Source organism: Astyanax mexicanus, chromosome 18 (genome assembly GCF_023375975.1).
Source record: "Astyanax mexicanus isolate ESR-SI-001 chromosome 18, AstMex3_surface, whole genome shotgun sequence".
In the NCBI taxonomy this organism is placed as follows: Eukaryota; Metazoa; Chordata; class Actinopteri; order Characiformes; family Acestrorhamphidae; genus Astyanax; species Astyanax mexicanus.
Genome location: NC_064425.1, coordinates 15,415,240 through 15,439,678, shown reverse-complemented (window position 1 = coordinate 15,439,678; position 24,439 = coordinate 15,415,240). Strand labels below are relative to the sequence as shown.

The 24,439-nt window shown below is 38.0% G+C and overlaps 1 protein-coding gene across 1 annotated transcript in view; it reads right to left on the bottom strand.

The window, feature by feature from the left end:
- tlcd2 (TLC domain containing 2) overlaps positions 1-24,439 on the bottom strand; it is a 42,485-nt gene that overhangs the window by 5,891 nt on the left and 12,155 nt on the right. The gene's annotated exons all lie outside the window — the stretch shown is intronic.

The window sequence follows — 24,439 nt, the reverse complement described above, 5'->3', positions numbered from 1 at the left end:
CTGGAAACACAGAGAAAGAACCTTTAATATAGCTGCATGTTGCCATCCAATCACTCACTCATCGTCAACCACTTTATTCGTTAAGGGTCGCGGGGGGCTGGAGCCTATCCCAGCAGGCATCGGGCAGAAGGCAGTATACACCCTGGACAGGCCGCCAATCCATCGTAGGCCATCAAATCAAATAAAAACGAATCAAATCTATATGAATAGCACTTTTCACAACTGATGTTTTCTCAAAGCAGGGTCGGCCAATTTGGCCCTAAAATAATAGCACTATATTTTAAGGTAGTTTTGCAAGTACAATATTCTTGGCAACATGATAAAACACTGAAAAATGTTTTTATTAATCTCAAAAACATACTTTTTACACAAAAAAGTTAAGGTTCTCTTTTAAATAAATAGTACAGTTTCAAACATTAAGAAGAAACAAAGAAAAACTGTAAACTTGTATCTATTTTGTAAAGTATAACTTAGCAAGACTCTTATTTTTATTTTATTTAAAATCATTCTATCTGCCCTGTGGAAACTAATGAAAAGTAATTGCAGTTATTATGCACAAAGTTAATGTTCACATTACAATGCCAGCCTACATAGAATACTACTACTACTACTACTACTAATAATAATAATAATAATAATAATAATAAAGCTAAATAAGTACTGTAACAAAAAATAAAGTAATAAAACAAACAAGAATGCAGAATATTTACATAATAGCAATAATAGCAAGTCAAATAAAAAAAGACTGTTTACAAGACAGAATATTGCCATGATTATATTTTAAAATCATGTTGATATGTATAGAATCATAAATAATTATAAAAGTGTGCAAACGATAAGATGCACCCTATTGCAAAGTAGCAACGAAATCCAGTAATAAATCCTCATTGGAAATCCTCATTGGGCTGAATCCTCATTGGAAATTGTTTCCAGTGAGGTCTCAGCTTAGTCACATCTTAAACTTATCCTGGCTCTGGAAATCTGGCTCCAAAATGTTTCTTTGATTAGATGGCCTGGACTAGTGAGGTTTAAAGCCCTTAGCACTGTGCTTTGGAGCAGTGGAACTGTTTTCTTTGGAATGATGGTGCTGGGAGGAGTTAAGGAGACAACATTTTTGGGATACCTGCTCATGGGGTTACAATGTCTACATTTACATAAAATGACTCATTAATCAATAACCTGTATCTGTCTGAACTATAACAAATCTGTTCCTGTACAGCACAGACACTCATTGGTATCCTATGTTGTTTGCCGTGCTGACAGTGTTGTGCTGAAATTCGACTCTCTGCCATGATCTGACTCTAACTAAACAACGTATGTTTGTTGTGAAGGAAAAAAATATATAATTTATACCTTATTCATTCATTAAGTATAAACAACAGGCGTTGCAAGCATAAACTGTTGAGCGTATTTTGTTTGTTTTGTGTGGACCATGTGTACGCAAAGGGCAGTCTGACTGGTCAAATCCAGGGTTCACATATCACTTCAGACTGGTTATGTTAACATTATCAAATGGCAACGGTGAAAAGGTGGGGTATATTAGGCAGCAATAGTCTTTTGAATATGATGTTAAAATATCTCCAAAGCATTTGGACATTAGGTGTTGTGACATTAGAGATTAGAGGCTACCTACACAATATTAGGCAAGTGGTTTTCAACATTATGGCTGATCAGTGTCCAAAGTCAAAAACACAGAAAAATACACACATATACAGCTCTTTAAAAAAAACAAACAAAAAAAAAAGACAACATAAAAATAATGAGTTTCTTTGATTTTACCAAATTAAAAACCTCTGGAATATAATCAAGAGGAAGATGGATGATCACAAGCCATCAAACTGAACTGCTTGAAATCTTGCACCAGGAGTGGCATAAAGTTATCCAAAAGCAGTGTGTAAGAGTGGTGAAGGAGAACATGCCAAGATGCATGAAAAAAATGTAATTAAAAAAGGGTTATTCCACCAAATACTGATTTCTAAACTCTTAAAACTTTATGAATATGAACATGTTTTCTTTGCATTATTTGAGGTCTGAAAGCTCTGCATCATTTCTCATTTTTTGCAAATAAATACTCTAAATGACAATATTTTTATTTGGATTTTTTTCAAGAAATTGTCTGTATTTTATAGTTTAGTTTATAATAAAACAACAATTTTCATTTTACTCAAAGAAATACCTATACATAGCTAAATCAGAGAAACTGATTTAGAAAATAAAGTGGTCTCTTATTTTTATTCCAGAGCTGTAGGAACTATGATCACACACAAAATATGGACATGCAGTAAGGAAAGATTTAAGTGCTGAAATCAACTGTTAAAATCTCCACTGTTTAAATAGAGACCATCCACTAGGTGGCAGCTTTGTGTTTGTAGTTATGAAACCATGACTGGGTTACATCAGGTCTGTGTGTCATAATTACATCCAAAGTTCACTGTGGCAGGAAGTAATCACCCATTACATTGTATTAATTACTTATGAGAAAGGAAATACCAATGAATTAAACTCTCTAATATTTGAGGATGTCAGCACTCGTAGTCAGATTCACCATCAAAACTGAACACAGTCAGCAGACTGGCCTCTGCTCATAACAATGACACAGCAGCGCTGTCTCTGATATAAGAGGTTGGTAAGAGGCGATCAGAGCTGACGGTTCAGCAGTCCGGTGTGAAGAAGCCGCCACTGAGGCCTCGTCCACACACAGCCCTGTCTGAAATGACAGACAATGCTGCCAGCAATGTCACCACTAACACTCAGACACACGGCTCTTCCAGCACTCACTGAAGGCATCTGTGGGCTTTAAAACCAGGCATGTGATGCGTAGTGGTGGTGGTGTTGATGGTGGAGGGTCATGTTTGTTTGAAACACAAACGTCTGGCTCCTGGTTAATCCGCAAAACACCACAAACACACCACAAACACTGCCCACATTAGAGTTTCCACAATAACATGCTGTAATGCTATTAGGTAGAGCTGTAGGGTTGGACAAAAGTCCCAGAGAACATAATAGGCCTCACTCTCTGTGGATGACTTCATGTTACTCGAAAGACTGGCTTACCAGCCTAATTCTCCCTCCCAGCACTGAAAAAGAGTGGAAATCCTGAAGAAAAATGGCAAAAGTAAATTAAAATCTATGTCTCAGAGAATATTATTGGTATTATTAATACTGTCACAGTTAGTACTGTCAGACTGTATAACAGAGACTGCTCTTAGTAGACAGCACTTTTTATTACTATGTATTCCTGGGTGCAAGAAAACTGTTTACTTGCTGCTGTTGTGCTGCTCTACTGTTTGCAATATCTAAATTAACCATGAATAGCATAGTCACTGTTTACCATCACTATTTGCAATAATACCACTTATTTACTATATACAGCTCTGGAAAAAAAATTAAGAAACCACCAAATCATGGGTTTTCCAAAAGCAGTGTGAAAGACTGGTGGAGGAGAAGATACCAAGATGCATAAAAACTGTGATTAAAAACAAATGGGATTTTCAACCAAATATTGATTTCTGGACTTGTTTTCTTAGCCAAAACAAGGCAAAAATGTCTTGTCAAAAATAATCTAAACAAACCAAATTGTGTTTTTTTGTGTGTGGTGATTTGACCTATTTCTTTCTATTCAAAGGGATCAGAGCTTGGTCTTGTATGACTGATAAAACTAATACTATACTAATACTTATAGTGTTAGAGTAGAGAAAATCATTGTGAATGTATAAGATGGTTTTGACTACTTTAAAGCTAAGTCTCAACAATCTTTTAAAAATGCACTTAAAAAAAACGAAAATGTAATTAGTTCTGATTCACAGTGATTCAAACCCATTTTAGGTCACTGATACAATAAGATATTATGTCCAAACCTCTGTATTAACATTTAACATATGAAATAGTAAAATCTATCTGATCCAAATGCTGTTTCACAGAAATATCATTTTTAAACCTGTAAAACAGCAGTGTTTGACTGCTGTGGTCAGTGTGACTTCAGAAGCATTAATGGGAGGAGTTTACTGATTAAACACTTTTAGCCCACAGCTCGGTAACCAGCTCGGTCTTTAAACAAAACTGAGCACTTAAAGCACACGGTGTCCTCACCCTGTCAGCAGATAAGGCTTGGTTCTTCCTAACCAGTCATATAACCTTCTATCTGCCTTATCTCTCCTCAATATCCCAGTATTCCCTCAGGGAAAAAAGCCAAGTACTCTAACCTTATCGAGGCCTATCTGCTGTCCCCTTATAAAGTGACATGGTCAAGGCCAATGAAAATGGAAAACAAAACAAGCAGTTCCTGACGTCTGCGGACAAAGTCGACAAGGTGTGTCTAAGGTCAAGTAACTTATACAAGCATTGTGATTTTATGGTGATCTTTATGAGCCAATAACAGAGTAAAGAACATAGTCTATACATTTTCCCATTCAGCTTGTAGTGTGACAAGACAATCTGTGAAAACTGACACAAACACTGTATGTCCAAATATCTTTGGACACCCATTCTAATTAAGGCATTCAGCTACTTTAAGTTCTCTCAAATAAACACTCTCTGTAACAAAGTATTGCCAATAAAATAGGGCTCTTTAAAGCAGAAAAATATGAACACATCACCACCATAATACCTAATGTCAGGTATGTGCTAGAGGGGTATACAACCCCCATTATTGAGCTGTGGAGCAGTGGAACTGTTTTCTCTGGAATAACGATTCTCCAAGTCTGGGATGTGATATGCTAAACTTACTACCACTCTTGTCGCTGAATGCAATCAAATCCTCAAATCCCCAGCAACGCTCCATAACAGAAGAAAGAATTTCCTAGACATTAGAGACACTAGACTTAGCATGTTTATCCATATAATGTGTTTGTACCATGTCACAGGATTATTGTCTACAGCTCTGGAAAAAATGTAAGAGACAGCTTTATTTTCTAAATCAGTGTCTCTGATTTTGCTATTTATAGGTAGATGTTAGAGCAACATTTTTGTTTTAGTCTATAAATTACGGACAACATTTATCCCAAATTCCAAATAAAAATATTGTCATTTAGAGGATTTAATTGCAAAAAATGAGAAATGGCTAAAATAACAAAGGTACAGAGCTTTCAGACGTTAAATAATGCAAAAAGAAAACAAGTTCATGTTCATAAAGTTTTAAGAGTTCAGAAATCAATATTTGGTGGAATAACCCTGTTTTTTAATCACAGTTTTCATGCATCTTGGCATGTTCTCCTACACTAGTCTTACACACTGCTTTGGATAACTTTATGCCACTCCTTGAGCAGAAATTTAAGCAAGTCAGCTTGGTTTGATGGCTTGTGATCATCCATCTTCCTCTTGATTATATTCCAGATTTTCAATTTGGTAAAAACAAGAAAAAATATCATCAGCCTAATATATGTCAAATTAAGGCTAACACATTTTTAGTATCACTGGTATAAATAAACAAATAAATAAATAAATACCACCACATACTTTATACTCTCTTTTACAGTTTGGTTTAGTTAATATGACACCAGTAATTTTTATACCATGGAAAATCAAGTAAAAAAAAAAGAAAAGAAAACACTAGAAAAAAAAAAAACACTCCACTAGTAACAGAACTAAATGGATCAGTTTAAATGTCAAAGTTCAGTTGAATCCATTAAACACCATTAGCCACTATTAGCATCCAGTTACTTCATTCAAACAGAGTTACTCTACTGGATATATTAGATTTAACTATAACTGGATGTCCTCTGTCGGAACTGCTAATAATAGTTTGGATACTTGGATTATAAAAAGACCCAGCCATTTTATGGACAAGCAATTTATAAAACAAATGCATGCAAAACACAAATAAACTTAATTGTAAGTTTTATAAGTGAGGGCTCCGGGCTGGTACCCTCTGCTCTAGCGTCAGAGTGCATAATAGGGTGCAGTCCAGTGGAAGAGAGTGGATTAGAGTTGGACACAGTAGCGTAACAGAGGCAGAGTGGATGAATCCCCAGAGCACCCGGCTCTCTATGTGGCCACGGACTTACTAATCCACCTCGCCCCTCTGCCCACAGACACCAGCAAGCAGTGGGAGTGAATCAGCATTAGCAAGCTTTACACCAGTAATCCGTCATAAGACTGGCTCCTGACACTGCTCAGGGTAGATCACACCTGCACACAGTTTCTGACCCTGCACTTTTGAGCCATAAGGGTAATGACTGGGACCCATCTGAGAGTATACATTACTATTAAGCTTTAACAATGTAAGCATTATTGGGAGATACAGCTACCAAATGTCTGCTTTTACTGTAATAACAGACACTCGTGCAGCTTTTGTAGATAATGGTATGAAGCACGGATGGACCAATGACTATATGCATCATGAGAATCGTAATAATTCAGATTCCTTTCTACAGAAATGAAGCTAAAAAGGTCTGCCGTCTTGAGTCTGTGTGATGCTTCATTCAGGTGTTGTCGGTTAAATCAGTTAAATCGGAAAAACAAGTTTCCCACCAGGAATCACCACATGAAGTGGGATCCTGAAGTCAGGTACATCAAACTTTGACAAAGTTGTGACGTAATCAATTCCCAACATGGCTGATCATGTAAACAATTTTAAAATATTAAATATGATTGTACTATTTGAACTATGTTCATTTTAACATTAACAGAATTTTTAAACATCTACACACAGCATTTACGGTTCTGGAAAAAAAAATAGGAGACAACTTTAAAATGATGAGTTTCTTTGATTTTACCAAATTGAAAACATGTGGAATATAATCAAGAGTTGGATGGATGATCACAAGCCATCAAACCAAACTGAACTGCTTGAAATTTTGCACCAGGAGTGGCATAAATGTATTCAAAAGCATTGTGTAAGACTGGTGGAGGAGAACATGCTAAGATGCATGAAAACTGTGATTAAAAACAGGATTATTACACCAAATATTGATTTCTGAACTCTTAAAACTTTATGAAAATGAACTTGTTTTCTTTCCATTATTTGAGGTCTGAAAGCATCATTGTTGTTATTTCAGTCATTTCTCATTTTCTGCAAAAATATACCCACAAATAGCAAAATCAGAGAAACTGATTTAGAAACTAAAGTGATCTCTTAATTTATTCCAGAGCTGTGTGTAATTTACTAAAACTATATTAAATATAGAACAATTTCCCATGCATAACACACAAACTTCACCTAGTCAGGTGAACAAGTTTTACCTCAGAGGAACATCCCACACAACATGCACCTTAATGCAGCATAGGCAAGGCACCAGAGGCAGGACCTGACTCATCTACTTATCTGACACACCCAGCCCCTTTTTTCAGACCAAGCAGACTCAGACTACTTTCACTGATTTTACAGATCAGTGTAAAGGACCAGAAGTAAAGTGGATTTTTCCACAGAATTTACAGTTTGTCCAGTAAGCAGGGTTTCCCACAACCCTTTATAGTTAGGCCGGCCGCCTTGACAACAAATGTCCCCCTTACTGTTAAAACATTACACTTCCTGGACAAATTGGGTATTTACAGTGAAAATCAGCTCTGTTATTGCACTGTAAGCTCAATACTGGTTTGTGGTGTACCAAATACATAGGCAAATATGGAGCTACTACTTCTGGTCTCTACTTGTTTTGGACTCTGGTCGCAAATGTGAAAACATAGCAGAAACCTTTGGATTCTTTTCAATAGAACCACAGCATTCACATTTTATAAAGTCATTGTTTTAGAGCAATGCTTGTTTTTAGCTTTACTTTTTAGTCAAGTTGATGTAACCGAAGCAGTAGAACTTGTAGCTCTGTTAGTTGGTCTCCTGTGTGCTGTTCGAGACTCATGGGCCCTTGAGCATTCATTTAGATGGGTGGATGCTTGGTCAAAACCACAGACTTATGCACGTGTTTGCTTCCAAAGATCTCTCCCAGTGGGGTCAATTACCAGCACCCACAGCAATAATAAACACCTATGTAAGCAGCTCAAAAAAAGATCTAGAAAGAAACCAACAGCTGCAGATATTGCAAAATAATCTACATGTACCGAACAATTCCTCAAAGGTACTGCTCACATCCAGAAACCAGTTGTGAACAGGAGGCGCTTGCAGGTGAAACTCTCTCAGAAAGAAAGTCTAGTGCCAATAAAGCCAGTTGAGCAAGATGCATTAAGCTGTAATGTGCTAGCTGGCCTCGAGGCAATGTTAGGAAATGATAGTGGAGCCAACATGTGGAACAAATGGAACTGAATGAAGAAATCAGATTTTACTGCAACACAGACACACACAAACACTTGCTGCTTGGCACTGAAATAGAAGTATTTAGCAACCCTAAACCCTAAATGTAAACACACAGATTTACATGGATTACAAGTCTCACATTCCTCATGCTAAATATACCCACCAAATCAACACACAGGAAATCATACAGCTAAGCCTATGGCCTGTGAGAAACAGGAGGGACCAGATGGTATTAGGGAGTGCAAAGTCAGTTTGTTTAGGGTGGGCAATGTACTGATGTGTTATCAGTACTGTGATAAATTGCATTCCTATCCACTTTTCTTAGTAATTAATAGACACTGTCAGTATTTCCAGAGTAATGAACAACTGCATGCCTCATAATGGAGTATATCAATTATAGAGAGTATGTTAACAACAATAACTAGCAGTCAAATTTATAATTTGCATAGTAACAAGCAGCTGATTGAACATCCATATTTTAATTATTCTGTTTTTAAAACTGCTTGAATTTAATTGCTGTTCCATCTGTGAATGTAGAAGGAAATAGACATGTTTTGAATGTTTAAAATATATATCTTCACACACTTCTAGCATTATTTATACAAGTTGGTCACAGACAACAGCCAACAAACACACACAAAAAAAAAAAAAAAAAAAAATGAATCTCATTTATGTACATTCATACAGTCTAACTAAAGTATAAACATTAAGAAAAAGAAAAAAAAAACTAAGACTTTTTTTCCCCATTCCAAATGTGAATGTTTGTAAAATGTAAAATGACCCCTTTATCAAACATTCAACAATGACCACCAAACTTCTTTTATTGGTCATCATAAAGTTATTTAACTTAAATTCTCTCATAACAAAAGTTTCCACTGCCAAGTATTTGGACGCTCAGTCTTACAACACTACAATAAAATATGATTACATGTTATACAAATCAAAAGTAGGTCACAGATTGTAGCAGCAGCTTTTAATATGACCCCCCCTACAGTGGATCAATACACTGCCAGACTGAATGGCCTGAAAGGTCCTGTGGTCAGCAACTTTGGAAAGCTAAGTGGGCAGTGGTCCGAGGGGCTAAAAGTGTATTTGAATGTGGGTGAAAGCATATAAGGAGAAAACAGGCCTGTTTTCATGAGAACATGAGCAGAGAGAGGACAAAGTCCACACCCTGACGATGCACCCGCTCCGCCTCCCATTCACTTCTACACAGGGCAGACAAACAACTTGTGGTGTGAAGAACAGCATTAAACACTTTAGTATTGCTTTCAGATTTGTGGAAAAATCACGATCAGGCTTCCTTACACTCTCTGATGTGCATTTCATCCAAGAAATGCAATAACTAAGAGCTAAAAGCTTGCCAGAGCTCGGAATGGCCAGAATGCTATGCCAAATTTTCACAAAAAAAAATGCACTGATAACCCTTACTTACTTGTTTTTTGTGTATTAGATTTGCCTACCAATATTGTATTTAAGAACTACACAATTTTCATATTAACAAAAACCAAAAACATACATACAAGGAGAAAAGAGTCAATGTCACAGTTACTTTCAACTTGAAGTCTTGCACTTTCTATGACAACTGTTAACAATGTTCATGTGGACATCTTTTATATTTAGCTTTCAGTGAGGCTTCATGCAGGGATATATTATATTATATGTTTACAGTACTGAATCCTTAATATAACAACTAGTGTATCACGTGAAGTTGAATCATACATTTTGTGATGTTACACATCTAATAATTCTGTATAATTCCTGACAGTATAATTTAATTCACAATTTTAATGCCATATGTATGTAAGATTGGCCAAACCACTCCCAGTAAGTGGCAAGCCCTTGTCTTGATGCTTGGAGCATGCACAGCGAACTAACTTTACTTTTATCAGAAATGCTTCTTTTAATTTCATTTACATATTTGTGCGTCTCTCAGCTTGTCCAGAAATGCATGAAAAATGTCTCCCTTTTAGACATGCAGTGTGAACTACATTTTCAGACTGTAGAGGGAGTTCAGGAGCCAGAATTAGCAATACTACATGTACAAAACTTGTACCCTAAGGCCAATTTATACTTCTACATTGAACCTACACCACGCTGTAGGCTTAGCCTCATACCCTACGCCACAGCCTGACACGCATCTCCCCAGATACGTACATTTACATTTAGAGTATTTAGCAGAATCCCTTATCCAGAGCGACTTACAACAGTGCTTCGATGTTTATCTCAGAATATCCATATCTAGTTTGTAGAGACCAGAATCAACAGATGAGCCATACTGGAATCTCTAATAGCTTTTGGTACAGATCTGGCTTTGACCATTGACATCAATTAGGAAGGAGCTGGTCCATTTTCGGCTTTGTAGGCCAACGTCAGGGTTTTGAATTTGATTCAGGGGGCAACAGGAAGCCAGTTCATTGCGTGATGCAGACATCAGCAGCTGTGATTGGTCCATTGAGCCTTGTGTTGCCGCCCACATATTCCCGCCTTCGCGGTGTAAAATGACATGTGAGTGATGACATGGCCACACAAACTGGTCTTAGCCACAACCTGTTTATCAATTTAGACTGCCACACACAGTTCAGCTTAAACAACAGCTTAGTTACAGCTCATGGCACCAAGGGCAAAAACAAAACAGCAGATCACTTTGATGGTTAAGAGAAGCTGAAATCTCATTAGACAAGCAGAAGGAGGTATTCATCAATGTGTTTTCCCCTCAAATCAATCTTCCACATGATACACACAGATACACCTCAATATTCTGATTGCTGTGACCTTACCAAGAAACCAGTTTTCTCTTAAACCTATTCCTCTGCTGGTCACCAAAAATAAACATTGTCTCACTCAGCAGGTCACCCTTCATCCAATCACACACCTGAAATCTCAGTAAGAAACATAATTCCACAACATGATTGTGATGAATGAAAACACGGCGGTGAGGAACACGCACCCCCAGCTACACACATCACGCTGTTCAAATCTACCACACACGGAGAACCATGTACAAAGAGCTTCATACATACATGCATAAACACAGTTACCATGGCAACCACACAAGTAGGGCCTTTGACGTCTACGGCTGTATCCAGCAAACTGGTCTCATGTTCTGGTTGGAACTGGGACAGGACTTGGTGTTCCTCCAGGCTGCAGTGTGATGTCTCTTTTACTGTGATTTTTCCCAGTTTACAAGATCCAGTGACACCACAGTGGGAATTCTGCTTCCACTGTTTTCTAAACTACTACAAGCAGCACAGTAAAGTGAAAACCTGATGACACATCATGATCAGCTTATTCTTTTTTAACATATATAAATATATATACATATGAGTCCTTAATATTCATTTAAGCAATACTCAGTAAGCAATACGTCCTTTAACCTTTAACGTTTATGTAAATATGTAGTTTCTACTTATAGAATTTGCAGATAATTGAAATTGAATAGATATTTTTAAGTGGTTGAATCAACAAAAACGTCTTTTTAAATCACTTAAAAAGTATGTCTTCTAATTTTCATTTTAGCAAGATGTCTTTTCACCTTTCATTTTGAGCTAAAATGGAAGATAGTTTAGAAAATCACTCCTTTAATGACCTAGTCCTGGGTGTGGAAGTTATTTTTCATATATCATTTGTACAAATTAGTTACAAATGATATATTAAGTAGTCCCCATATCCACATGTTATAACAGCTAAAAATACATACAATTAGAATCATTAAATTATTAGAAAACTGGTAGAGAGGATTTCAGCTTTGTTTAGTTACATTATGGCCCAATCCCTTTTCTAAATTGTGTCCCTACCCCTTATTTTCAAGTGTAATCCTCATCCTAAGGGTGAAAGCCTCACCCTGAGAAGGGGGACAATTAATCAAGAACCTGTGGGTGGCCTTGCCAAATTAATGTTTTATTGTGAAGTATTGTACTTTCCTCAATTCCTCTGTGATAGGGAGATGAAATAAGCTTTCATTAACACTTATTTTTCAGTTCTACTTTAAATCATGCAGCCTCTGCTGTCTGTCTACTGCAAATTCAAATATGTGAACACAAAGCTAAAACAGCAATGCACTTGAACCAATTTTTCAGGTCTAGTTTAAACATGAACATTCAAAACTTGATTTGCAGCTTGTGACAGACATCAACATGTAATTTACCTCATCTGCTGAGGTATAACAGTGTTGCATTCAGTATGGAACGCTGGCACATAGTCTTTCAACTCAACTAACAAAACCAAACAGAGTAAATAGAATAATTTCATACGATCACAAGCCACCCTGTGCTGTTACTGAACATCGGGGTACAAACCTTGGTGCGTCCCAAACCCTGGAACATTTTGTATAAAGCTACACCCCTTATTCCTAATTTACCACTCATGTTCACTCAGTGATGAATGATGTGTTTCTATTATAAGACATCAGTCAATCAAAATGTGATTGGTTGGTCAGTTCCTAAAAAAACACTGGTGGTTAATCTGAAACTTTGGGTTTCCTTTGTACCAGAAGGAGAGCTCATTTATCTGTATTTACCTACATTCTATTAAGAAAATCAATTCTGGTGCTGGGTCCCTTTATTTAGTTTTGCGCATTTATTGTGTCATCTATTATTTCTTTGCTTTTATACACTATATTCTTAATGCTTTTCTTTTTTCACTCATTGGATTTGTCTTGTTTCTCTACCTTCCTGTTTTATTATTGTATTTTTTCCTCTTTTTTCTTATTCTTATTTAAAGTATTCATACAGCATGCCTTGGATCATTTGTAATGTAGGATTAATTTAAGCACTGCATCAAAAGACACAGAGATTAGGCTGTTTCCTCTGTACCAGTAAGATCTCATTTACCTGTATTTAACTACATTCTTTAAAAAAATCAATCCTGATTGGATAGTTTTATTGTTTTTTTTTGTATTGTTTTTTTACACTGATTTTGTCCACAAAAAAAGTTTAAGTTTAGTTTAGTTTAGAAGATTTATTCATTTCATTATAAACAAAATACAATTTTACAGAAAAAGAGAAATATACAAATCACAAATAAAATGAAAGGCAGCAGAAAGAAGAAAAAAATCTTATAATATCTGCCCCTTTTATCCCAAAAATATTTAAGAACAATAGTACATTTTTGGGAAAAAAAAAAAAAAAAAAAGACAAAAAACATCAAATCCTTCTCAAACAATTTATATAGTTACACATTATACTATTTCATTTTTTTTATATACAGACCAGCTTTTATCATTTTTTTAAACACATACATTGATCTAGCATTTTTAACATCACTCTCCAAATTATTCCATAATCTTATTCCTTGAATTACAGTACACCGCTCCTTCAGACTAGTTCGAAATTTAGGTTTTACAAACATCTCTATCCCCTTAAGATTATAACAACTTTTTCTCTTCACAAAATTTAATTGAATGTTTGAACTTAATATTTTTTTATGAGCCTTATACATAAATAATAAAATATAAAAGTCAACTAAATCATAGAATTTCAATAATTTCAACTGATAAAACAATGTATTTGATGGATGACTGTAATGTTTTCTGGTGATAATTCTTACAGCCCTTTTCTGTAGAATAAGAATAGAATTTGTAATTGTTTTACACGCTTTTCCCCATCTTCAATACAGTAGATTAAGTGTGGAACAATTATAGCATTATACAATATATACAGAGCTTTATCATTAAATAACTCCCTTACTTTGTACAATAATGCAATAGATTTAGCGATTTTAGTTTTTAAATGATTTATGTGTGGTTTCCATGTCAGCTTTTCATCAATGATGACACCCAGAAACTTCACCTCACTGACTCTACAAATCTCAACACCATCAACTCTAAATGGAATATCAATACCGTATTTTTCGGACTATAAGGCGCACCGTATTATAAGACGTACTATCAAAGAACGCCTATTTTCTGCTATTTTTCCATACATAGGGCGCATCGCATTATAAGGCGCGTTAAGTGACACTAGAAAGGGTGCCTATATCAAAGTGAACAGGGGTGGCGCCATGTTTCCCTTCCCCCACCGGGGGTGGTCGCTTGCCGGTGGAGCGTCTCAGTATACAAATCTAGCTTTTTCAAAGTCAAACGAGTGCTGGATATTTATCTACACAGATTCCTCTCCTGAAAACTGTTTATTTGGGTGAGTAACGTGCTTCAGTTTATTTACAGTAAGCTTAGATTTCCAGATGTCCACTAAGGCTTGCTGCACCAGCGTTAGCATAGCTATCCGCTAGCACGCTAGCTAGTCCCCTAAACTAGTAAAGTTAACCCAAACTTAAACGACAGCGTTACACTGAGTAATCCTGCGTGTTCTGGTAAGACAGTGAGATATTAGCTAGCGATTCGTCCCCCGTAGCTTGTTTTAACACGGTAAACAAGCAGATTACAGGCTGATAAAACTCACCTCTGAGAGAGTTAGCGCTTAGCATCTAGCTAATGCTAGCCAGGCAAAGCAGCACAGACTTACAGGCCGATAACTCACCTCTGAACGGTGAACGCTTAGCGATTAGCATCTAACTCTAATAATACTGCTCCAGCAGTAGTAAAAGTGCTAAATTTAGAAAATACTGATCTCTGAACAGTGAAAAAGCTAGCTAGCTAAGCGGTTAGCATCTAGCTAATGCTATTGCTGCTCCAGCCTCGGAGCGGCACGGCTCTGCACGGAGTGTGTGTTTACTGCTCCTTACACCTGACGGGTAAAATTTAGATAATACTGATCTCTGAACAGTGAATAAGCTAGCTAATGCTATTTGCTGCTCCAGCCTCGGAGCTGCACGGCTCTGGACTCTTTATAGCACTGAAACTCTGTATAACGCTGCACGGAGTGTGTGTTTACTGCTCCTTACAACCTGACGAGTAAAATTTAGATAATACTGATCTCAGTGAATAAGCTAGCTAGCTTAGCGGTTAGCATCTAGCTAATGCTATTGCTGCTCAGCCTCGGAGCTGCACGGCTCTGGACTCTGTATAGCACTGAAACTCTCTATAACGCTGCACGGAGTGTGTGTTTACTGCTCCTTACAACCTGACGAGTAAAATCCATACAAAAGGCGCACCGTATTATAAGACGCACTGTCAATTTTTGTGAAAATTAAACGTTTTTAAGTGCGCCTTATAGTCCGAAAAATACGGTAGTTTTCTTTCTATTACTGAATATCATATAGTTTGTTTTATCCAGATTTAATGATAATTTATTAAGCTGAAACCAAGTTTGTATTTTCACAAATTCTATCTGTATAATATCCAACATTCGTTCTATATCTTTACCTAAACAAAAAAAAGTGGTATCATCTGCAAATAGAATACATTTAAAAAATCCTGACACATTTACCAAGTCATTTACCAAAGCAAAGTTTATAAATTTAATTGACAAAATCTTAGTTCCTAGAAATCAAGAGGCCTCCAAGACAGCCCATCAATCTCTTTACTGAATATTCAGAATTATTTGGAAAGCTTAAAAAGTTGCAGAGGAAAACAAGTCATGAAAGGCTAGCACTTAGGTGAAGCTTAAGAGGCTAACTGTATCTAAGCCTTTTGTCAATTATTATTTAAAATATTCATACAGTATGGCTTGGTTCATTTTTAATGTATACTTTAGTTTTTTTTAAATGTATTTTTAATGTATACTTCAACTTTAGTTTTCATTTTAGACAGTAAGGCCCCTTCTCTTTGTGTCTGGACTTTTACCTCTGTGTATTTCTCTCCAAAAAAAGCTGATAATGTTTGCATGAAAATGCTAGATTTCTATGAGGCAACAGACTTTAGGTTTAATCCTAATTCACACATTACTCCTATGCAGTGTATTATGCAAGTCACTTCCACATTCTAATTTTAAATAGAGAAATATACACGACAACACACAAAAAAAGAGAATTTCAGTGTTGTTGTGTATCATGTGGATGCTGTTGTACATCATGTGGACGGAGCCTAAAATTCTTGAATCGTTACTTCACTGACAAATCCACCAGCTGGTCAGCTGGTCAATCACACATACCATTTTTCTTTTAAGAAGATATCATATCATTAAATCCTGTAAATCTAATACCTAAAATGAATAAAACTCCACAGGCTTTTTTTCACCACATCCTCTTTCCATTCTGCCACGTGACCGATTTGCCAGAACTGTCGCTTGGCAACAAAGATGGGACACTGCCATGCACTATTAATGATATGAGTGGCTAAGGGGCACTTTTGATTGGCTGTTTTCTCATTATGGAGGACGAGCAGCAAAAAGTACAATGTACCTCCTCACTGGATGAAGTGTTTTCACAGCATGAGCCACTTGGAGGCTTTCTCAAAGTTCTGAGTTCCTCTTTAGCCAGCTTCTTTCTGGTTATAGAGTTGGGAATTCTGAAGGCCAAGGCCAACTGACCCAACATTTTCCAACAAACACCAGCAGTTTAATGTTGGCAGCCTGTTCCTGAGTAAGAACTGCCAAGCCAAATGAACCAGTGTGAAACTGAGGAAACATTCTGCAGGCTCACAAACACAATCACGAACCACATCATAAGCACCATACAAGTTTAAAGTTTGGTTTTTGGTCGTGTTTGATGGAAAAAAATGTGTTGGGCTTCAGAGATGGAGTGATGTCACAGTGGCTAAATTTAACTGTAATTTTCCACTGTAAATCCAGTGGCTTTGAGTTTCCACAGTTTGCAATTCTAAAGGTGCTAGGTGGAACTTTAACTAATCCCAGATACATAGCTTTTTACAAGCTAGCATTATGAGATGTAAACAGTGTTTTTTTAAGCTTCTTGTGCAATTTTTAAGTTATTAATTCCTCGTTTTAAATGTCAGGGCTCTCCGGATTCTACCAATGAGGTGTGGAGCTACTTTGATCCTGGATAACGGTGGAAAAAACGATTTATTGGGGCAAAATATGCCCTGTGTCACCCAGCCTGAAGGGTGTTTGGACAAACTGTAAAAATGTGTGGATCTCAGAACGCTGTGGGAGAACTGAGGCGGGCTATTCATTAAAGGTAAGTACTTTTTATGATGTTTTACTACACCAAAAGTTTATTTTACACTGGATTTTTCCTTTAATGCCTGTTGTGTAATTTAACTTATATCGCAATATATATCACAAAGCAATTTTTATCCAATATCATTGTCCATAGCCATAGTTCAGACATGCAAATCTGATCTGATCTCTTGCAAATTACAGTGCAGACGTTCACTTTTTGACTTTATATAAGAAAAAAATTACCAAGCAGCTTCAGACTGTGTTTAAAATCAAACACACAAATGTCTAATTTTGTTCTGCTTGCAAAGAAAAGTCTTAATTACTGAAGTACTTAAGTCTGTCTGGGCTGTTTTGGCACAGACCACTTGTTGTTCTGGAGGGATTAGTGAAAGTGTGCGTGGGTGTGCAGGGGAGGCGCATGGAAGAGGTTTCTCCAAATCTCGGGGAGGGATCTACAGCAGAGCGAGGGAATGGAGAATGAGGATGGAGAGATTGGGGGAAGGGTAGAGTGGGAGGACTGTTTTCGCTGGGGTCTTTCCTTCATGCACTCCCTGAAGTGGGAACATGTGGAGAGCATATGTCACTGCTTCTTTCTGAAAAGGGCACACTTTAAAAAAAGGCTCCATCTCAAAACAAGAAAAAGACAGAAATACACTCCAGCCTCAGCCAAGTACAGCATCCTAACTCACACACATTTCTGCTCCTTCTGCTCATTCTTCTGCTACTTCCAATCCCTGTGGGTTTTGGCCTAGCAGTAACCTCTGTACTACTATTTGCATTTGCACTTTGCAGAATTGTTCTCACATTGGAGCTGATAATGCAGGGATGACCTGATAAGCAAAGGAGGTTTATTACAATCAAATCTGTGAAACACTTCCTCAAAGTTACTGATTAAGTGCATTACATACCTAGAGGAATTTGGCACAGTAACAGTATATCTAAAAGGAGGCAATACAGAACAGAGATAACATTATGCTATGTGAAGATGTATTTACGATACATAATAAACTTCTATGTAACAGGCAATATATGACAATGTACGGTTTTACTAAACTTGGAAAAAAGTTAAAATGCATTAAAAACAATTAACAACAATTAATCAACAATTAATCATCTACCCATTAACAACAGTTAATGGGTAGATGATATACTGACCTACAATAATTGTGATAAATAATAATGTCACTTTAAAACATTTAAAACATGTTAAGCTACACAAAAATAGTGAATTTAAAATATAATACCATAATAATGCATTTAGGTCATGTCTATATATTGTCTGAAAAGTTGAAAATGTAATTGTACTGGACTGATCTTTAAACAGCTACTTGTTTCTCAGCAGTTTATCCAGTTACTCTCACTATTTGAATAAACACCCCTTAGTCATTACATTAGTACCACCACCACCTGTCAGATCCTGACTTGATTGTTTTTCATTGAAAACTTAAGTGAAAAACAAGTATTTCCATTTTTGACGATGTTTACTTTGAACACACACACACTGTCCCTTACACGGTGTTAAAATTGTTTAAAATTAATTAAAATAAACTGTTTTTACATTGACTTTCATTGAAAGTTAAAAAAAGTTATTTTCTCTTTTCTGTAACGTTGCTGTTTTGAAGATACATGTTTTTAATTACACAGTGATGATATACTACTGTGCATGAAGATAATCAATGTTTTCACAACCGGTCATTATACTAATACTATTGCTGTTTTGTGTATACGTAGCATAAAAGTGTTGGGGGAATTATTCAGCAATAATTGTGTTTTCTGTCAAAATGAAAGAAAATTTAAGCTTTTCAAATGTTTGGCAAATAGAATATGGAAAGATCACACACTAAAAGAGCTCTACGAACATTAAATAAAGAAATAAAGCACAGTGTCAAAATGTTCACAAGCCCTGCACCACTTATCTACAAAATCTCTGGTTAAACTGCTTCTTGTTAGAATATAATGCAATGACAGTATTTCAAAATATCTACAAAAGGGGTGTCCAAACTTTTTTTCTTGGGTGCCAGAAGGAGAAAAAAATGTGCTGTCACAAGCCACAGACTGTTTAATAAAACAAACAATCAAAAATACTACTTATAATAATACATGTTCTTGATTACTATCATTTACACACCATTTTACTTGACTTACTACCTTTTTCTATCTTTGACAATGTTGTTTAAACTGTAATTTTCAAATTGATGTTTCATTTCATAATGTCTCTTAATATTATACTCATATACTCCTAATTAGGCAACTGCTTCTTGACAAATTAAACAAACACACTTCCCTCTGAACTCAGTTAAAAAATAGTAATTTTCCAACATGCCTGATTTGAATTTGAATCTGTATTGTTAGGCTCTTTGGCCCGTTTCTGCGCTACAACTGAGCATTCTCGCAGCTTTTAGACTCTTTGGCCCGTTTTCTGACACCTAGCGTTTAAACTTTTAATCTCACATTATAAAAAACCTGCTTAACAGCGGGCCAACTTTCATTTTATTTCTAAAATATCTTGCAGGCCACTTCAAAAAAGGAAACGGGCCGCAAATGGCCCACGGGCCGTAGTTTGGACACCCCTGATCTACAATAGCCATACTACTGTTTTAAGTATCACTGTGAACTTTATTAAACATATTTCAGCCTACATGTGTTCAAGATTCTTTAAGTACTGATTATACCCTTGATTTACTCACAAAAACATAGTGTGACTAGCGTTATAATGATGGCAGTGCCATTTTTAATATTTCGTTCTCCCACCTCTGGCTATCTGTATGAATTCAGATAACAGATAGCACATATATTGCTAGTGTACATCTTATCTTCATCAGTCTTTGTGTTTTGATGTTCACTCCAGCAGTAAGCCTGCCATTGGGACATTAATGTATTTATAAAGTTTGTTTCATGGCTGCTTGTTTCATGGTGCTGTAATCAATGCATACAGCTGGAGACCAGAATGGAAAGAATCCAATTTTTTTCCAGACAGCAAATAAATGTTCTCCACAACTGGGAGACATGCAGCAACACTGGGAGACATTCATAGCAGCCACATTATTACCCAACAGCCTCATTCCAGCTTTAGCCGCCCAACAAATAATCCCAGTTTAACACAACATGCCTAAACTTACCACAGAGACAGAACTAGAGAGAAAGTGCTGTGGTTGGCTACTGGGCTTCCTGAAGCCTTGCCAACCAGCCGGCTCCGTCAGTGTATGGTTTGTCAGTGAAGAACGCACCATTAATACTGTATCTCCTCACTGTGCTTTACAAGCGCTGGGAGAACACCACACAGGGCGTGCCTTCATATCTCTGAGAAACCAGGGCAGGGCCAGGACTAATTCTGCGGAATTCATTTGGCTTCTGACATTGATTAAGAAACTCAATTGTGCTAAATGACAGAGGGATGACAGCAACGTGAGCTCAGACCACCTGAGCTAACTTAGTTTCAGCGGAACATCTAATCTAAAAGTCCTAATCATGGTGAAACTGCTGGAGATGTTATCTGTATATTATCTGTAGTTGGTTATACTTAAACCCTCAGAACTTCTGCTGGGCTTAACACTTTCTCTTTCCACTCCAGCACCTCTGGAAAATTCTGTAATTCCAAACACGACTGCCAAGTGGAATATATATGAAATGCGGAGCACTTTTACAAGAACACTAAATTATTCCTTCTTTTTCCGTTTATTCCACTGAGGCAGCTGCCATGACTGTACAGAAACCAGAGCGGGCCTCACCAAAGTCTAACTCACGCTAGTGCTGGTGTTGATAACATGTAATGTTACTGTTCTCCTACTACAAATGCATAGCAAACACATAACATAAAAGGCTATTTACACACTACTTAAAATTTGCATAGATTTTAAAGTGACAGTAAACAACTATGAACTTTAAAAATGTTGAAAAATGTTTCTGAACACATATATCAGCCAAAACACTCATTCTTTACATCCCTTTCTAAACCAAAGGCATAATTCCAATGTTAATACTCACGGTGTTAATATTAGAACTATTTATACAATAGACAACATACATATTTATAGGTATATGTTTGAGTAAAAACTACGGACAACATTTGTCTCAAAAACATTGTCATTTAGAGTATTTATTGGCAGAAAATGAGAAATGGCTGAAACAACAAAAAAGATGCAGAGCTTTCAGACCTCAAATAATGCAAAGAAAACAAATTCATATTCATTAAGTTAATCACAGAGTTTATAGTTCATTGAGTTCAGAAATCAACATTTGGTGGAATAACTTTTTTTTCATGCATCTTGGGATGTTCTCCTCCACCAGTCTTACACACTGATTTTGGATAACTTTATGCCAAATTTTGTCCTTATTTAACAGAATAAAACAACAATGTTTATATACCTATAAACAGCAAAATCTGAAGTGGTCTCTTAATTTTTTGCAGAGCTCTACATGTTAACCTGACAGAAACCAGATTTCTAAAAATTATATAATACATAAATCTAGGATATTTTAAACAATTCAATCTGAATTATCCAGCAAATGTAATACACCACAGTTCTGCTCTGCATCAAAAGTGCTTGCATACTTTTGTCTCCACCACACCCTGGTGAACGTACAAGCATGTTCCCGTTCTCAGGCATGCATATACAGTGTATGGTCAAGCAATACATTAGCTCCCTATTTCTGTCCCGGGCGGCAGGACTTCCTGTTTTCCCGGAGGAAGAAAGAGGTCAGAATTAGTGCAGGCAAGGGGCCAGCCTTCATAACTCACTCATCCATATGAACTTCACAGCAAGCTCTTCCAGAACGAGACTTTAAAAACCCACAAAGCCACTTCTTCAGAATCTCAGACAACTACATTGTTTTAGTGAGGTCAGAATGGTTGTCAAGAAAGCCATGAGTCAATGGAAAAGAATGTGTTCATGTATTGATAGACAGCATTCCAGTTTTACTTTAGGGACAGCCACAGCACAGCAGCTTTTGTTATATCAACAGCCCGCCCCATGTAGTAAACAGCGCAGAGGAAATGGATTAAGCTAGTGGGACAAGAAGTGCGCTAAGCGAGGGAGGTTCTCACAGAGCCGCTAAGAATCTGGCAGCACGTTCTGTCCGCCACTGCAGTGAATGAGGTCCCAGGAAGAGAGAAGACAGCAACAAAAAAACTCACACAGGATGAGGCTGGATAGTTTACTTTTTTTTTTTTTTTTTGGCCCAACCACCACCCCCCCTCTTCGGAGGACAATTAATACTTTATATTTATTTATTTATTTATTTAATTTTTTATTATTATTATTATTATTATTATTTTATTTTTTTTATATATATATATATATTTTGTGTGGATATAGTTGTGGGAGTTCAGGGTTGGAAGGATCGGAGTGTGAGGTTACCTGAGGGGGGTACAAGAAGAAGAAAAAGAAAAGAAAAAAAAAAAACTAAACAAAAAACAAACAAACAAAAAAACAAATAATAATAAAATAAAATAAACATAAAATAAACAAACATACATATATACACATACTCACATATCTAACTATACATATGCTTATACATATACACACATACATAAATATACATACATATTAATACATACACATAAATACATACACACACACGCACAGTTACTTCTATTCTATTGTTTTTTGCAAAAATATGTCATGTGTTACGGATTATGTCATGAAATGCCTACCACAATGGAGGCAAGAAACCGCCACCATGCCCCTGCGATCCAGAGGCAGAAGAACCCAGTGGACCCAGATCATCCACAGCCCATTAGGAGCCCAGAAGACCCGCGGCCACACATCCCGATGGTAACCATGCGCACACCCCAGATGAGGACGGGGGAGACTCCAGACGAAGCCCCCATGGCAAAGAGCAAGAGTCCAGAGAGCCAAAGGAAGCAAGCCCACCCCCCCGGCAGGCCAGCACCCCCTGCACGAGCCGAGCATGCGGCCCCCGAGATCCCAAGCACCCGGGAACAGCCCGACACCCGGCAGGCCCCCCCCCGCCACGCCAAGGGGACCCAAGCCACCCCAGGCCACGGCCACCAAGGGGGCGGGCCAGAGACCACATTAGGGCATCTGGCCACGCACCCATGGACCCACGGACGCCCACCCCCCCAGGAACGGCAGTGACGATCGGCGGAGAGCAGCGTGGAGCGGTAGGGGGGGGCAAAAACCCGCCCTACGCAACCATGTCCCACAGGTGTCCATGCTCAGTCAGCCCCAAACCCAGGACCAACTGTTCACGCACACATGCACATTCACACACCCGTCACACACACATCCGTCACACACGTGCACATTCACTCACAGACCAGTCACACACAGCAGTCACGCACACCAGTCACACACACAGAACATACATAAACACCTAATGCGGGCATGCGGGCACCAGTACCGAGCCAGTGGCAACCTAGGGAAGCAGCCAGCCCGGCCCCGAACAACCACCCGACCCACACCCCAGGCAGGGTGCACGAAACCAGGGTGTGAGAAGACCTGACCCCCCTCCTCCCCCCACCCAGCATGTTGCAGTGATATGAATGTGTATAATGAGAAGAATGAATGAAAGCTACAGTGCTATTAAAATTGGAGGGACAGCTGTAATATGAGAACTGAATAACAGCACCCAACCACACTGCCCCCCCAAAGGCCCTCAATGTCTAAAATGCGAAAATAAAATTGAGGAGCAGGGAGCACCTGCCCCCCAAAACCCTATGTGTAATATGATGTGTGTAAGCTGTATGATGAGTTTGTATGTGTAATGCGATGTTAGACTGAGTAGGAGTCGGGGAAGGGCCAGGAAAGGACCGAGGGGCAGAGGACTACCCCCCGGAGGAAGAGAGCCAACTACTGCTGGCTCACTAGGCACCCAGTTCCATACACCCAACCGCAGTACAGGGAAGGCAAGTCCAGGGTGTAGAGCGGCTACGGCCCCAGGACACCGCCGCTCTGCAAGACTGCGCCCCCATCCCCACACTGCAATACAACATAAATACACACCCCCACATACAAAAGACAACAGATATTACACACACGCACACACACACACACACACAGACACATTTACACTAAACATCCCACTCTTTCTCATACACACACAGTGGTCCTGAGCCCAGGACCAACCGGTCTTAAGTGGGAGACTGCCGCTTCCCCACCTGAGCGCCCCTACCTCCCCACAGGGAGGGCACCCAGAATCCCGGAATGCCAACCAGACACCCCAACACGGACCAAACCACCACCCCCCACGACGGCGCGCCCAAGAGAGGCATAGACCCTCCCCAGCGCAGGGAGGGACCCAAACAGGCGACAGACGCCCACGGGCACCAGGG